Genomic DNA, 12,791 nt, shown 5'->3' on the forward strand with positions numbered 1-12,791 from the left:
ATGCTGCAAATCTTTTAGGCAGCAAAAATATAAAGTAATAAGTGAGGGCCAGGTGTCGCTTTGGGGTTTATAATTAGATGATACAACACATATGCCAAAAACGTCAGGCAGATGGGAGCAACCAATTGTTCTTAGGGCGGCTATGTAAAATGCAGTAGTTTTCATCCGAGTCCACTCTACAGGGACAATGGGGGCAATTTTCCACACTGCAGTTTGTGCTGAACTCAGAGTTAGACTGCAAGCTCCTTGTGGGCAGGGATCGTGTTTCCTAACTCTAGTATATTGTCTTTTCCCAAGTATTTGTTCCCCTCTCAGGACCACACCCGGAGAGTTTCCAGTACTCTACCAGTCTTGACTATGGGAGGGAGAGTGAAGCAGAGGCATACTCATTCCATTCCTAGCTTGGCCAGTGGCTAGCGAGTGGAAAGCAAGCTGCTGCAAGACAAAACTCACCTGTTCAGGGCAGCAGTATACTGGGAGAGAGTCAAGGGCTGAGACTCGAGTTTACTGCACGGAAGAAGGCAGTGGTAAACCACTGCCATACTTTTACCAAGAAAACTCTACAGATACACTACAAGAAGGATTGCAGATGGAGGTGGGGCGTTCTGGAAGAGATGTGTCCATGGAGTCGCTTTGGGTTTAAGACGACTTGACAGCATAAGGCAAAATAAGACAAGTACTCATTACAGAGTTCTGCCCACAGTTACCACTGAAGAAATACTATTGATTGAATGGACTCCAAGCCTCATTTATCCTAGGTCGCTGGCATGACCTGAGAATTTCCACAAAGACACCCCCCCGCCAAAGTGTTGGCCTTCTGATCTAGTAGTTCCATGAAGCTTCTGTCCCCTCCTAATCCTCAACCCCGCTAAAATCCCTGCTCCTGTTTTGTCCCTGCACTCCAATTGAAAAGTTGGCGTCTATGGTTGTCTTTATCGGCAGTGGTCGTTCATTATGCCTAGAAAAAAATGAAAGTGCAATAAGAGCAAGAGTTTAAGGATGATAAAATCGAAACGTCACTTTTTTTTGTACATCCCACATCCTTAGCATAGTGTGTTGCACTAAATGAGCCCTCAATAAAATTACTACTGTTATTACAATTACTACCACTTGTACTTTTAGCACTATTACTTTGAAATTGAAGCTTAGCATGGCATAGTGGAGCCTGGGAGTCAGAAGGTCATGGGTTCTAATACCGGCTCTGCCACTTGCCTGACCTTGAGCAAGTCAGTTCACTTCTCTGGGGTTCAGTTACCTCATCTGTAAAATGGGGATTGAGACTGGGAGCCCCACATGGGCCAGAGGTGGCATACGACTCCATTTGCTTGTATCCACCCCAGCATTTAGTACAGTGCCTGGCATACAGTAAGCGCTTAACGAATACCATCATTATTACTGATATTTCTACTTTTACTTAAATGTTGGTATTTGTTAAGCGCTTTACTATTACGACTACCACATCTGAGCCAAAATTAAGGGTTAGTAACAACGCTGCCAAAACTCTTCAGGGGCCCAGTTCCACCAGGTTCTACCGGCTGGTCTCCCTTTCCTTTATCCCATTTCCTTCTTTGGGGTCCCAGCATGAACTTCCATATAGCGCCCGGACAGAATATTCAACGAGTCTCCCTTCAGCCAAGTCTCAAACAAGCAAAAGGCCCAGAGCATGGGGCCTGCTCAATTTACCTTCCACAGCACCTCTACCAGAAGGCCCCTCAGTAGGACGCCCACTGACAGCATTCAGAAATAGCCAACAAGTAGACAATGTGCTGTCGCACGTGTTAAGCCGGGCAGGCAGTGGAACATGGTGATGTCATGGGTGCCATTTTGAAGAAGTCCGCTGATTGCATGTGATCCCAGAGGAATCCATTCATTCATTCATTCAATAGTATTTATTGAGCACTTACTTTGTGCAGAGCACTGTACTAAGTACTTGGAATGTACAAATCGATAACAGATAGAGGCAGTCCCTGCCCTTTGATGGGCTTACAGTCTTATCGGGGGAGACAGACAGACAAAAACAATAGCAATAAATAGAATCAAGGGGATGAACATCTCATTAAAACAATAGCAAATAAATAGAATCAAGATGATGTACATCTCATTAACAAAATAAATAGGGTAATGAAAATATATACAGTTGAGTGGACGAGTACAGTGCTGAGGGGAGGGGAAGGGGGGGAAAGAGGGCTTAGCTGAGGGGAGGTGAAGGGGGAATCCAGAGAAACTCCTGAACTCCTAACTTGCACCAGAGCCTTTGTGTTCCCCTCCCAGATGTCTATGAACTCTGGTGACGCATCCAAGCCATGGTACTCACAACAGAAGCAGCAGTAGGAATTGGCTACAAAAGCATCCAGCTCCGTATCTGTACTGGCCGTATCTGTACAGGGGATAGGAAATTGAGAGCCAGACTGCCTCTTTTATACTGGTATGACTGGTCATTTTACCCCTTACAAGTACAAGTTCCTGTTCAGCAAACCTGCTGGAAACACCTGCAAAATGCCCCATGTTGGAGAGAGAGTTTCAGTTTCACTACCTGGAACATTATAGTAAAGGCTGTTTTTGTTTGCGTGTGAAGAACTTTACAGATCCAAGTTTCGTGAAATGTTGTTTGTTTAATGTCTACGTATACTAGCATGGAGAGGGCCATCTTAAGAAACTTGGGAAATCACGCTATTTTGCTAAAGATGGGCAATGAAAGTCCTAAGATAATAATAATAATTACTATTATGGTATTCAAATGTTAAGCACTTACTATGTGCCAGACACTGAACTAAGCACTGGGGTGGTTACAAGCAAATGGGGTTGGACAAACTTCCTGTCCCTTGTGGGGCTCACAGTCCCAATCCCCATTTTACAGATGAGGTAACTGAGGCATAGGGAAGTAAGTGACTTTGCCCAAGGTTTCACAGCAGACAAGTGGCAGAGCCGGGACTTGCGACCTTCAAAAGCCTCAAGACAGAGTTTGCAAAAGGAGAAATTAGTCCCAGTCAAACACTAGTTGAGGAATTTCCAGCGTTATGGTATAACTATTTTTCAAGTCCCAACCAAAGGCTCCGCTGGCATTCCAAAATATGTCCAAGACAGTATTTACTGTGAGGAGAAACAGATGACGAAGGCTAGGTGTAGCTTATGCAAAAGCAATCCTCTGGAGAGGAAATCGAGATATTTTCTCTGTCTCAACTTCCACTTTCAATTTTAAAGGCAGGAATCTTCCATCCTTATCTCATCCTTCTGTATACAGCAGTGTCATGTGCTATTTAAAAACTGTGTCCTCTCCTTGCAGAGGTGGCTGCAATTGCAGAGCAGAATTGGGATGAGGTAAAATGGTCAGGCTAATTTCTGCATCATTCTGTTAAACATGTAACTTTGCAGAATATAACTCAGTGACCACAAGAACTAAGTGAGAGTTAAAGATTTAAAAATAGTAATTTTTACCTGCTGTGTAATTTAAAGGATTGCTGCCTTGAGAGGAAGGTGCAGGATGGAATATATTAATACTGGCTGAGGGATTTGCTATAGCAAAGGGGCTCGCTGATCCTGTAATTCCTCCAAATATCCTTCTACTCTATGAATCTTTAACATCAGGTATCCCATCTGAACAGTTGTAAATGGGATTGGAAGTCTGATGTTTTCCAACTCATAAGTCAATATTACTGGGCTTGTTCCACATCCCTCATGAAGAGATGGTCAGGTTTTGCTAGAGCTCTAAAAACACCTGCGGGACTTAGGGATCAAATTCAATATGCTTTTTGCTGCAAGGCTAAGAGTAAACTACGGCAGACTGGCATTTATGTTTCAAAACCTCTAGGGAATACGAGACACATAAAGCAAAGAAAATCACCAGCCGCCTCCAGGCCTGGGCTATGAGTAACTTGACGTGGAAAGAACGTTAGTTGTCGATCCTGTCCCACTGTAACTGCAGCCGTGACAGGCTGTGTCCCCAGGGCTGAAAATTGTTTGCCCTAAAGTTGTCTGGGCAATTTTCTTCTTTTGGCTTCCTGAAACCTCTGAGACTGTGTTACCAGTTGTGGTTAAATTTGGGAATTTGTATTTATAATTCAGTAGTTAACGCACTTGAGCTGAGCTTGAAGACAATAGTTTTTTGTTCTTTTTTCTTATGGAATGGAAGTGTTTTGGGGTGATATGGTTTTCTCTTTAAGTCTTGGGCATCGTAGCCCATTTGGTAGATATATATTTACCCTGACATAAAACTTTTAGAGGGAGAAAAGGGCGGGGCTGCTAGTTGCTTTTAGTTGTACCTGGCACTTGATGAACCCCAGAAAAATCAAGTGTGTGGTGTTCACAACTAAGGCTGCTAGAGGTTAATAACAATCATACTGCAGGAGGGGTCTGAAATCAATTAATCAATCATATTTATTGAGCATTTACTATGTGCACAGCACTGTACTAAATGCTTGGGAGAGTATAATTTAAAGGAGCTATAGAGTCACAGTAGATATGTTCCCTCCCCACAAGGAATTTAAAGCTGTGCAGGATTTCAGCTTCCCCGACTGCTATCTCCATTTCATCAATGATTTCTTCTCTAAATGGTGTGAATGTGTTCGAGTTTAAAGGTTGCACTATTAAAAAGACCACTTCAAGCTTCCCCCAAAAATATAAGTTGGCATTCACGTAGATGTACTAGAGTAAAATCAGAGAATTCAGGCAAACTTCCAGAAGTAAGAGCCAGTCTACATTACCCCATTGTTACAGGGAACCATGCTGCACAAGATGACTCATTTCAAAGTGAACCCATGATGTGATTTAGAGTATGATATGGTTAAAGCACCTCAGTCCCAATTCTTTCTGCAATTCCATTTCCTCATGCCAGAAGCAGAACTCAAATAAAGTGGGACCTCACTGGGTCTTATAAATGGCAATCCTTACTGATGTTGGAGGAAAGCATTGGGAAACGGGCCAAAGCTGAGTGGTAGCAGGACACTTTTCATGTATCAAAGCAAAACTGTAGTTCTAGAGTTCACTTTTAAAGAAGAAGAAAATTAAAGCATTTCACAGTTCTGATTTTCGAAAGGAGGTGCTGTTTTTCTAGGACAAGCCATGAATCAACGAATGCCCTATGATGGATCTAATCCAGAGAGGCAGTGGGGGCTAATGGATAGAGCACGAGCCTGGGAGTCATAAAGGCTTGGGTTCAAAACATGGCTCTGCCACTTGTCTGCTGTGTGACTGTGGGCAGATGACTTCACTTCTCTGGACCTCAGTTATTTACCTGTAAAATGGAGATTAAAACTGTGAGCCCCATGTAGGACAGGTGCTGTGTCCATCTTGATTCTATCAACTCCAGCACTTAGTACAGTGCCTGGCACATAGTAAGCCTTTAACAAATACCATAATAAATAAAATAAATAATCCAGCAGAATGTATTTGGTCCTTTTTTGCAGGTCTAGTTTCAAAATGATGAGTGCATCTCTTGGTCAAGACCAAGGGGATTATCAAAAAATAATGATATTTACAAGGGAAGTGAAATTTCAGTGGCTTTCAGAATCATGAAATCTGCAAAATCCCATCTGCTGAATAGATTTCTTTTTAAGTATAGGCGATTTTTAAAAATAAAGTTTGGAAATACAATCATAAAATTTAGAGGTTTCTCTTCCTGGATCAACTGTAGAGAACAGGGGCAAGTCACTTAACTTATCTGTGCTTGAGATTCTTCATTTGTAAAATGAAGTTTCAATAACTATTCTCCCTCCTATTTAGACTGCGAGCCCCAAGTGGGACAGGGATAGTGTCCAATCTGATTATCTTCTATCTACCCACTTCGTACAGTGCTTGGCACATAATAAGCACTTAACCAATGCCACAACTTTTATTATCTTCTGTGTTGCTTCTTTTACTTTTTTGGGAGACAGCATTCATTCATACTGAGTTTACTCAGTCTTCTTCACCATCACCTCTGTTCAGTGACTGCACACTTGATCCTTAATTGGAAAAAAACATCCACTGGGAGTCTGGCTACCAGGATTCAGCCCTTGCTTCCAGAAAATAAATCCTGGCAGAAGTGAGATGTGGTGGAGCAGTTATGATAACATGCAGATAGAAGGGTTAACCTGGATAGAGCTCTGAAGACATGGCTGGGTTTTGCTGGAGCTTATAAAAACAACTGCAGGATTTAAGGATCAAATCTGACATGCTGTACACTGCCAAGATGTAGGTAAACAATGGCAGGGAATGAGTTGCTTTTCCAAAAATCTCTAGGGGATATTCACCTGGTTTTATGGGCTGGACAGGCCAGTTTTCACCTGGTCTGCCCCCTATCCATTACAGATATGGCACAGGACACTTTTAAATTCAGGATTTTTCTTTCCAACACCCAGGCTTGGCTTCTGTTGCCGAATCCTTCCGTTAGGAAGGGGTGTCTGTATGTAGGAACTCTGGGGAGGAATGTGGCAGGAATGGAATAGGCAGAAGGCACTCAGAGCAAGATGTCAGCAGCCCTTAATCTATTTTCTTCCAGGATTTAAGCCCTGAGGGGTCCAGAGAAGGGAAACAGCCTAAATGTACTACTAATATTTTCATAAATTGTTTAACAAATATTAAACTTTCATTGTGTCCTTCACACTTCAAACCATGGTAGAATGTAAGGTTGTTGTAGGAAGGGAATCCATTTACTGCTATACTGTACTCTCCCAAGAGCTTAGTACAGTGCTCTACACATAGTAAGCGCTTAGTAAGTATGATTGATGAATAATAATAATAACGGTGGCATTTGTTAAGCGCCTACTATGTGCCCAGCACTGTTGTAAGCACTGGGGTAGATACAAGGTAAGCAGGTTGTCCCACATGGGGCTCACAGTCTTAATCCCCATTTTACAGATGAGGGAACTGAGGCACAGAGAAGTTGTGACTTGCCCAAAGTCACACAGCAGACAAGTGGCAGAGTCAGGATTAGAACCCATGACCGCTGACTCCCAAGACTGTGCTCTTTCCACTAAGGCACACTGCTTCTCACCTCATTCATTTTGAATGAATAAATACAACTGAATGAATGGTAACTGGGTCCTCCCTAACTTCGAGGAACTCACAACACATCCAGCTGCTTATTCTCTTGACTTCTACTTGGGCTACCTAGTTTAAGAGAAACCCTTTAAATATGGCTAAACACAAAACATCACTTCAGCCTCCTTTGGGAGACCCACAGGCAAAAAATGTTTTTGGGGGGTTTGTTTTTTTCAATAATAACAATGGAACTCATGGTTGCAAAAAAAGTTTGAAAGTAATTCAAATGAGCAGCCAGTCAAGGATCAAAAAGTCATTTTGTGGACTCTTTCTTACATAATGCATACGGGAAACTGATATTGTGTCAGTTTCTCAAGGACATTATGTAAGAGAAGAATCCAGAAGTTGGGAGGGTGAAGGATAGCGATGTTAAATTACCTCAGGACCTCCAGAGTCACCATTGTCCAAATCACCAGATCTGCTGTCTTTGCCTAAATCCGCCCATGATTTCAGAATTCCACAACTTAAGCGTGAAGGTCATATCGACTTTGACGGTTTCGAATTGTAAACTCCACAATATGCCCGCATTCCTTCCCATCCCATTTTGCCCTGTTGAATTATCTACGTAATCCACAGGGCGTATCTTATTCTAGAAGATCTGCACGAAGATTCTTTTCAAATATAAATTAGGCAACAACACTGAAATGCGAAACCTGGTACAAACCAAAACATGCAAAACAAATGGAACCAGTTAGCTTCTTTTTGGGCTGTAGGAGATATCTCTACTTTGTGAAACACGCCCTCACTTTGTTGCTGTATGGCCAAGCAGACCTAACACTCATATCCTTTTCCATTAAAGAATTCCATTCAGAATTTTGATGAGTCCATCTGAAGATTCAATCTTTTTCACAATCAGCATTCATCCCCCACAGAAAGAAATGCAACCTGCCTGCCTGGTAGAGCAATCTGCCTGAAGATATTTTAGATGTTTTCTATAAACCAGCTGTCAGTCTCAATCCATTACTGAATCTTCTTAAAGACACCCAACATATTAAAATAATGTATTTTTCATTTCTTGCTTTGATCTCACCATAAAACATTATGCAATTCAGATGGTTAGCTAAAACCAGTGTCCAAGTACTTAATACTTAATAGTTAAGGTTAAAATCTCTGAACAATATGAAGTATCACCTTCTGAATTATCCAGTGTATAATGAATCCTCAGTTCTTTAAGATGTGTAACTAATATATGGGGAAACATATCACTTGCCAAGATGATTGCTCAGTGTTTTTTTTTCAATGTACTGAACTGTGAGGGGTCCAGAAAGGGGGAACAGCCTACATGTACATTTGTTTCAGCTATTGCGAAACAACTGTGAGGAGCAACTGTGAGGAGTTTTTGTTTTTTGATGCACAGGGACATGGAAAGTTACTGGACGGTTTTGAGGAGATGAGAGATGTGTGCTAAGCAGTACTTAGTACAGTGCTTACTACAGGGTTCTGTAAGTGCTTAAAAAACACTACCACTACTTCAAGAGAGTAAACTTCGGGAAACTGCACCCTGTCCTCCAAGGTCGGTGATGAATTTAGGGTACAGAAGAATTTGGCTTCCTGGGTTTGCTTCTAAATTTAAAGTTAATTCTCAGCTATTTTCCCTGTGGGCCCAATTTCTTCCTGGGGGTTTCCCATGAGGTAGTGGATTCAAGCTCACCATTGCCTGGGCACCACAGAGTGCAGCTAGTTGTTCCATGGTGACAATTTGTCAGGGATCCAGTAAAAAGACAAAGTGACTAGGGATGAGTGCATAATCAACCAGGGACCTAAAAGGTACACATTGCCCAGTGGAATGAATATATACCACCCTATATACCACCCTGAAGTTATTACTAAGAAAAATAATATTAATTAAGCACTTAATATGTGCCTAGCACCCCTCCAAGCACTGGGATTGATTCAAGATGATCAGATTGGGCACAGTCCCTGTTTCTCACAGGGCTCATTGTCTAAGAAAGTGGGAGAAAAGGTGCTTTATGTCTACTTTTGGAACAAGGAAACTGAGGCAAGAGAGGTGACATGACTTGATCATAGAGGAGACAATTAACAGAGCAGAAATTAGAAGTTGGGTCTCCTGACCCTCAGTGCTGTGCTCTTCTGATACCATATAAACTTGGGTCCCTACTAGTCTACTGATTCCCTTATGGACCCTTGAAATCACTGGATTGATTGAGCTATCATTCATTCACTTGTATTTTCATTCAGTCATATGTATTGAGTACTTACTGCATGCAGAATACCGTGCTAAGCACTTAGGAGAGTACAATATAACAATAAACAGACACATTCCCTGCCCAAAACGAGCTTACAATCTAGAAGGGGAATCTCAGAACCACCCATTGGTAAGTGTAAATAATGTCCCAAAGCCTCCTCCAATAGATTTGTGAGAAACGTCGAACTAAGCCAAAATATTAGGGGAAGGTGTCCTACTCTTTAATTTACTTCCAAGAAAATGTGATTAATATTGTGATCTGTTGGATTGGGTGTTGTTTCTCCTCAGGGTTCTAGAGCTGGAATTGATTAGGTATGTCCCGACTGGTAACTCCACACCTCGAGAGGAATTCAGAAGACTTCTGGGAGTAGAATCTGAGTCATTCTTTATTATGCCATTTGGCAATTGCACTCTGAGCTTATGGAGGCAGTCTAAAATGTCATCGCACCTTTCCCAGGAGACTCTTGTTTTCATATACTGGTCTCTGCTAATCAAAGACCAAGAAGTCTCTAACATGACCTATTGTTCATATGCATGTCTGTCTCCCCCTCTAGAGTGCAAGTTCGTTATGGGCATAGAACATATTGGCTAATTCTTTTGCACTGTATTCTCCGAAGCATTTAGTACAATGCTCTGTACATAGTAAGCACTCAATAAATACCATTGACTGATTGATGGCCTGTACTCATGATCTATTTGATCTGTTAAACTCAAGTCAGTTAGCTTAATTCAGTTTTTGAATATTTTTCATTCATGCTTTGAATGAAAAATGCATATTATAAGAAGTCCTAGGGACTCAGGATACCCACAAACTCACTGAGTCTCAAAATAAAATCTATAAAATGCAAAATGAATCAAAAAATTAAGTTTCACCATCTGCATCTAAGTTTTTGATGTTAGCAGCTAACTTTAAAAACTATGCAAATTTTGAGTTAAGTAGGTGACAAGCCTGATTATGACCTTCAGTCTGTAGACTGGGAAACTTTTGTCAGTAAGCAGGGAAGTGGCTCCTCTGTGATCAGAGAAGGTTCCCGATTTGACTCCTGCTCCAGAGCTTGTCACTTGGGCTTCTTGCTTGCTGAGAAAGTGCATTTTCCAATTATTATTACATATGATTAGCTCAGGGAAACACATATTTTGAATACCAGTACTAAGAGATTTCAAACATAGTTGGGAGTAGAAGGTAAAGCTGAGTCCTTATTGTCAAACCTCAAACTTCCATGGGAGAATTAGACAGTAAAATAATTATTATAATTTTTTATTACAGTATTTATTTTTTGTTTTGTTTTTGGAGTTTTCTTATGGTATTCATTAAGTACTTACTATGTGTCAAGCATTGATCTAAGGACTGGGGTAGATACGAGTTACTCAGGTTGGAAACAATTGGCAGAGTCAGAATTAGAACCCAGGTCCTCTGACTCTCAGGCCTAGGACATGCTGCCCAGTGGAAAGAACTGATTTGTCCTTTTATTTTATTTTATTTCTAATAGTATTTGTTAAATACTATGTGCCTGGCACTTTTCTAAGCACTGAAGTAGATATAAATTAAACAGGTAGAACACTGTCACTGTCCCACATGGGGCTCACAGGCTAAGTAGGAAGGAAAACAGGTAGTGAATCCCCATTTTGGACATGAGGCACTAAGGCACAGAGATGTTAAGTGACTTGCCCATTGTCATACAGCAGTTAACTGGTAGAGCTGGGATAGAACCCAGGTCCTCTAGCTCCCAGGCCCACGCTTTATCCACTAGGCCATGCTCCTTCTCAAAGCAGCTTGACACAGAGCAAGTACTTAAGAAATACTATCATCATCATAAAAATTTTCATCTTACACATCCTCTGGGTCTGTAAAACAATTCAGAGTAGCAAGTAAACAAATCAAAACCATTGTAAAAGTTCAGTAATATTTAACTTCAGAACGAAAAAACCTTCTTTCATTTACAGTTTTCACAACTAAGCTGTAGTAGACTTAATAGAAGCAGTGGTATGATGATGATGATGATGATGATGGCATTTGTTAAGGGCTTACTATATGCAAAGCACTGTTCTAAGCACTGGGGGGATACAAGGTGATCAGGTTGTCCCACGTGGAGCTCACAGTCTTAGTCCCCATTTTACAGATGAGGTAACTGAGACCCAGAGAAGTGAACTGACTTGCCTAAAGTCACAAAGCTGACAAGTGGCAGAGTCGGGATTAGAACCCATGACCTACTGACTCCCAAGCCCAGGCTCCTTCCACTGAACCCTGCTGCTTCTCATACTCTAGTAGTATCGTTTAGACTGTAAGCGCGTTGTGGGCAGGGAATGTGTCTGTTATATTGTTGTGTTGAACTCTCCCAAGTGCTTATTATGGTGCTCTGCACTTAGTAAGCACTCAATAAATATGATTGATTAGTCGATTGATTAATAGTAGTAGTAAGAAGGTAATGGTAAACCACTTCCACATCTCTGCCAAAAAAACTCTATGGATAATAATAATTTGGGTATTTATTAAGCACTTATTATGTGCCAGGCACTGTACTAAGCATGGGGTGGATACAAGCAAATCGAGTTGGACACAGTCCCTAGCTCATGTGGTGTTCACAGTCTCAATCGCCATTTTACAGATGAGGTAACTGAAGCACAGCGAAGAGAGGTGCCTTCAGCAAGGTCAAGTGGCAGAGCCGAAATTAGAACCCACGACCTCCTGACTCCCAGACCCGAGCTCTATCCACTACACCATGTTGCTTCTTGCGATATCCATACCAGAATGCTTTATGCCAGAAGATGGGATGTTCTGAAGAGGCTGTGTCCATGGGGGCACTGTGGATCGGAAACAACTCTATGGCACTTCAGAAATTTCTTTAAAGAATTTAAAGAAAATGGTAGAAACAGTATTTACTAAACATTTACCGTATTCAGAGCACTGTTACTAAACACTGGAAAAGGACACACAGGTGGTAATTACACAGGGTCCCTGGCCCTCAAGGGGCTCAAAATCCAAAAATTAAAAAGGGGAAAGGGACTGGGGACAGACCCATAAGGAGGGATGAAAAAAAAACTCATCTTATGCCATCAAGTCATCTCCGACCCATAGCGATGCCACGGACACATCTCTCCCAGAACGCCCCGCCTCCATCTGCAGTCGTTCTAGTAGCATATCCTGAGTTTTCTTGGTCAAATTACGGAAGTGGTTTACCATTGCCTCCATTCCACCCAGTAAACTTGAGTCTCCACCCTTGACTCTCTCCCCTGCCGCTACTATCCAGTACAGGTGAGTTATGACTTGTAGCAGATTGCCTTCCACTCGCTAGTCACTGTTAGGAATGGAACGGATAAGCCTCTGCTTGACTAAAACATAAAGACGAAAACCAAAGTCCTGTAGGTGCTGTGAATTTGTAGGTAGGGATCATACCTACAGATTCTACTCTATTGTTCACTCCCAAGTGTCAATTATAAGACTGACACACAGTAAGCACTCAATAAATACCACTGATTGTTTGACTGGTAGTATGGCACAAGGGGAGGAATTTCAGGTTCCTCGTGATTCAGAGTCCGCTGCATGATATTTACGTCTCCTTCGGCACTT

General features: G+C 41.7%; 1 non-coding gene across 1 annotated transcript; it reads left to right on the forward strand.

Moving 5' to 3' along the window:
• Positions 1–305: 305 nt before the first annotated feature.
• LOC114814025 lies at positions 306–443 on the forward strand. Its single transcript, XR_003761768.1, has one exon. It is a non-coding gene; the product is annotated as a small nucleolar RNA SNORA7 (small nucleolar RNA).
• Positions 444–12,791: the final 12,348 nt, after the last annotated feature.

The sequence above is a fragment of the Ornithorhynchus anatinus genome, chromosome 8 (assembly GCF_004115215.2).
Source record: "Ornithorhynchus anatinus isolate Pmale09 chromosome 8, mOrnAna1.pri.v4, whole genome shotgun sequence".
Taxonomy (NCBI): Eukaryota; Metazoa; Chordata; class Mammalia; order Monotremata; family Ornithorhynchidae; genus Ornithorhynchus; species Ornithorhynchus anatinus.